Below are 4,914 nucleotides of genomic sequence, written 5' to 3'. Positions count from 1 at the left end.
TAAGTCAGATCAGTGTGCGGTAGTTTGTTTTTGATTCTTCATAGACTCATCCTGCTCTCTACCAGCACCTCGTTGTTGTTGCTGTGTTCCTCCAGACGCAGTTCGGTGTGAACAGGAAGGACTCTGCTGGTTCATCTCAGCTGACACCACAGGAGGCCTTTCTCACCTTTACTAAAATGAAGTGTAATTATAATTTAGCTGAATGCTCCTGATGAGTCTGTCATTTAAAAGTAGTGGAAGATGATGATGATGATGATGATGATGATGATGGTGGCCTGATGTGCTGCAGGTTATCTGTGAAGTCGTCTCTTTATACTTTGTCTTGTGTGGTGGGTTTTAGTGTTTGTTTTATATATTTGTATTGTATTTAGTGTTTTATGTTCAGAGTCCCTGCAGGATTTTCTGTCTTTGGAACATGATCAATAAATGAGCCTTAAATAGAGGCGTGATCTCTTTATGCAGTTACATCTGAATTTAAATCAATAGAAAACAAGTGTAAACATCAAAAATCCATTTTGAGTTCAATCCAGCAGAGAGGAAATGATGGAGCAGCAGCTGACACTGAGCTGGGTTTAGAGAAAACTCCAGATCCATCTTGTTTAGACACCAGAACACTCAGCATGAATCAGTCTGATGGAAATCTGGGCTTCCTTAAAATAATATTTCTCTCTCATGTTTCTTATCTTTGTGTGTTTCCTCTGGTTCCCCGGCCTTCATCAGTCCTGACAGCATCATGTTCACCAGGGTTTGTCTTCTGGACTCAAGTGTGAACTTGTCTTCTGTTGCTTTTAAGTCAATAAAGATAAATTTAACACAATGGATGTTTTTGGGGTGAAATCAGTGACATAAACTGGCGGCTGGTTCTCAGTAAAACCAGACAGCAGCATGTTGATGAACTTCTGCCTGTCAGAAATCTTTAAACAGCAACTTTTCTTTGAACACTCAGCAAAAGAAAAGCATCTTTCACTTTGACTAGACTTTTGTTTTCAGAGGACTGAGTGCTGCCCTGATACACTCATGTACTTGTACTTGCAGTATGTCCTCCAGGCTGAGTACCCAGAAAGCCTGAAGTGTACTTTGGAGTTTCTTCAGAGTCGTGCTGCATGTGAACGGAGAAACACTGAAACCAGAGATCCTTTCCTTAAAAACAGGCTGTAAACTCTGAAAGCAGCTCAACACACACAGATTTGTAGTAAAAAGGTCTGCAGACTGGTGGAAACTGTTGGAAACTGTTTGCAGCGCTTTGTGTGTTCTTAGTGTTGATAAAAGGTTGTACATTTTAAAAGCTCTCCATGAGGAAACCCTTGTTATATTGTGTGCTACATAGATGCTCCATGGAGCCAGAGTTTGACACAAAGTGGTTTTCTTAGTGTTGACTGGATGCCAACTTTGGCCTTGTGAGGAAGCAAAGCTCCGGGACAAGTGTGGTTGAGCCGTTGCATGGAACCCGCATGTTTGTTGATGAAAAGGATGTAGAGGAATACCTGCTATCACATCGTGACCGCTCAAACCCTCGTGAGGTTAGTCACAGTTGCAGTTGAGTCCATAAAATGTTAGATTTAACTCCTAGAAAAAGACCATTACTCTTCCCTTAAATGTCATTTCCTTAAATATTTAGTACTGTAGTAACTTCAAGGCTGGAGATGTGCTGAGGTCACAAAGACAAGCAAAGAAACTCGATGTTACAGGAGTGTTTGGAGCCTCTTGTCGTCATGAAACGCCCCTAATGTTTGTCGACATGAGCCGAGGAGAACGGTAAGGCTACGCCACAGCGGTCACATCTATGACTGTTGACTCAGTCGTCCATAATGATAATTCCCCTGTTTGATTGTAGCTATTCATAAAAAGCTTAGAACAGCATGACCCTAACTTTACCACCATTCTCACTTAGAGCAACGAAAACATCATTTTTGGATATTTATATATTTTTCTCTCTTTCATCATTCCCATGTTGTGTGTTGTAATAGATTAGCCTATCCCCTGTATGTCGTCGATGAGCTTCTTCGAAGATGTGAGAACAAGCACATACACCTGCGAGTTGTCTATGACATTGCCTGTGTTGTTGCTTCCCATTTGCATGTGAGTAAATCTTTAAACTCCTGTGTAAAAGTGATAAAAACATTGACACATTAACTCAAAATGATGCCATACTGTGTTCATCAGAAATCAGGGCAGGGTGTAAGCACACAACATCTCCTTGGCCGTACCAGCATTTCACATTTATGGACACAAATTGCCATCAGGACCTGTGTCAGACATCATTCACTCTCTGCCTCCATTTTCCTGTCTATCCACTGCACTGCTGAAATGAAATAGAAATGCCTAGAAGTAATCTTAAAGCTTTTCCCGCCTGGTGTGTGTTCAGATCTAAATCAGTGATGCGCTGTTTAGGACACAATGGAGACTGCATATAGTGGTCACGTCTGTCCGGGTCAAAGCAGATGATTGTTATAACCAAAGTTTGTTTATTTCTCACGCAGGTTACCATCTAATGGCCATTTGTGTATTTATCACATGGATATAAATGAATGAAATGGGCCGTTTTGCTATTTACTGATTTAAAGATAAAATAACATAAGCTGAGTAAAGGCCCTCTCCTGCTCCAAGCCCTGTCTGAAGGCTCAGGGTGAAAGCATTACACTCCACTCACGTAACATACCGCAGGCCGAGCTACTGCTGCGATAGAGCGGGGATCCCAAAACGCGAGCGGAGCAGGAATGGAAGGGCCAAATAACTCGCTGAGCCTCAGCAGGAAAATATCCCATGATGCTTGACTGCGCGCAGCAAGCATATGTTCACACACAGCCTAAATGAACACTGTAAGCAGACTATTTGATTATTGTAAATTATTCTTATAAAAATAAATATATAGGATGGATTCTGTCCTTTTGGATCCATTGAAATAGTTGATCACTGCAACCGTGATCATTATGAGCAGTTTCCACTTTAGTAGGATAATGCTCAACCTCAGTGTAGGTGATATTGGATGACTTTGCTGTAATCGCAGATCAAGTACAGCACCAGACGGCTCGATGGTTTTGGGCTCACAGACGGGGAAGGAATGGAAAGTCTGCGGTCTTTCCTCCGAAGATTTGCCAGAGTCACAAAGGAGATGACTCCCTCGCACCGCCTGGACCTGTTGACTGATGCCCTTCTGCTCTATGGACGGAGGAAATCCACTGACCCACGTTTGTCTACAAAATTCTGTCCTGGTGGTTTAAGCTGATGACACACAAATTGGTGAGCAGAAGGAAACAAAAGTTGAGGTGCAGCTCCTGCAAAAATTAGACAAGGCAGAGAAAATATCAATCCTCGCTCAAGAAGACATCTCATCTGTCATCAGAGAAGCACCAGGTAAGTCATGCACATGCAGGTAACAATAGCTGTGAACATTTACAAGCGCCCTTTGCACAGAGTATGTAGCATTGACACTTTATTTTTATTGTCTAGTGTTTGTCTCAGAGCGAGACATGGAGAGATGGAAGAAAAGGAAGCTGGAGCTAGCCCAAGAAAAACCAAGTCACTAAGTAAGTAAACTGAAGTGAATGCTTGAACGTCTTGGAATATTGTACAAAGGTCACACATATAATTAACAAAGGATATTGCAAATCCGTTACACGTACTTTTCCATGTACAGTAGAGTATCCTGTAAGCTGTGTCGGTGAAGAAGTAACATGAAATGAAGTAATGTCATTATCTGTTCTCCAGACACTGTCTGTAGATGGAAAAGGGACGACATCACTAAGCTGATTCAGTTCTACATGTTCAAGTAAGCGTTCAGTTTGTTTATGGAAGACTATATGGGAATTACACCCATCTTAACTTGAGCGCCTTACTGATGTGCTTAAACATGGAAGCCTAGGTGTGATTACATAGCTATGAGCGAGACAATAACACCGTCCTGTTTTCTAGGAAACTGTCACAATGCAGTAATTAAATATGGTGTGATTAATAATCAATTAGCACCAAGCTCCCCCCTGTAACGTACAATGTTTGGTCAGGTGCAGCACAGGAATGTTTTCTGGTTGGTAATTACTGATACTTTTTATAATATACAGATCTGGGACTCGTGAGTCACACATGGAGGATGAAACAGAGTAAGTAAGCAGTATCAGTCTGTTACTGTTCTCTGATTAACAGTCATTTTTACTCTCTGACCATTGTAGAAAGAGAACTCTCTGCTAAACATGGAGAAAAAACAGAGCATTCGGAGAAGATGGCAAGAATCTGATTTAATCTTCCAGTCCACCCTTAAAGATGACCGTGATGTCAGAGGCCAACTGATCTGGAAGGCTAGTGCTGAATCAAAGGAGAGAGCCGTCCTCCTCCATCTGAAGAGGAAATATCCAGCTAAAGTGCTGCGGATAAGTAGATCAATTTAAAACTCTGTAAAGGACCATCATAACGAAGGCGTGTCTCTTTTATAACTTTACTTTAGATGGGCAGGGCGTTGCCGTTAGACTGTCCAAGCAGGTTGCCAACTCCAACAAGAGACTGAGACAGGCAATAAAAGAGTACAACAGCATTCAGTGGCCACCACAGATGAGCATCTTCCCTGCAACTATTGATTTTCAAGAATCATGTGATCCCTCTCGGCCACTCTACTTCTGTTTTGATGACACTGTAAGTATAGTTACCAAAACCTAGTGACCGCATCACTCTAGTAACCACCTGACAACCGCTTACTAACCACAACTACGTTGCACATTGTTTTCTTTCTTCTTCTTCCAGGTGGAAGAAGATGATGTTCCGAGGAGTCTGAAAAGGCGAGGGGTCGACGCCTTACATATGAAGACTCGGCCGCTGAGGAAAAGCGCACGCTTTACCAGGAAATGAGAACTGTAGCTGACCACCTCCAACAGCAGCACGCCTTCCTGTGTTCTGCCATCAATGACACAGAGCAGCCAGGTGCAA

At 42.3% G+C, this 4,914-nt stretch overlaps 1 long non-coding RNA gene across 1 annotated transcript; it reads left to right on the top strand.

Annotated features, from left to right (window-relative positions):
• Nucleotides 1–2,919: 2,919 nt before the first annotated feature.
• LOC123967296 lies at nucleotides 2,920–4,088 on the top strand. Its single transcript, XR_006824225.1, has 3 exons — nucleotides 2,920–3,354; nucleotides 3,451–3,527; nucleotides 3,709–4,088. It is a non-coding gene; the product is annotated as an uncharacterized LOC123967296 (long non-coding RNA).
• The last annotated feature ends 826 nt before the right edge of the window (nucleotides 4,089–4,914 follow it).

The sequence above is a fragment of the Micropterus dolomieu genome, unplaced genomic scaffold, assembly GCF_021292245.1.
Source record: "Micropterus dolomieu isolate WLL.071019.BEF.003 ecotype Adirondacks unplaced genomic scaffold, ASM2129224v1 scaffold_228, whole genome shotgun sequence".
Lineage (NCBI taxonomy): Eukaryota > Metazoa > Chordata > Actinopteri > Centrarchiformes > Centrarchidae > Micropterus > Micropterus dolomieu.
The sequence above is the reverse complement of the archived record's forward strand: the minus strand, read 5'-3'. Positions and strand labels throughout refer to the sequence as shown.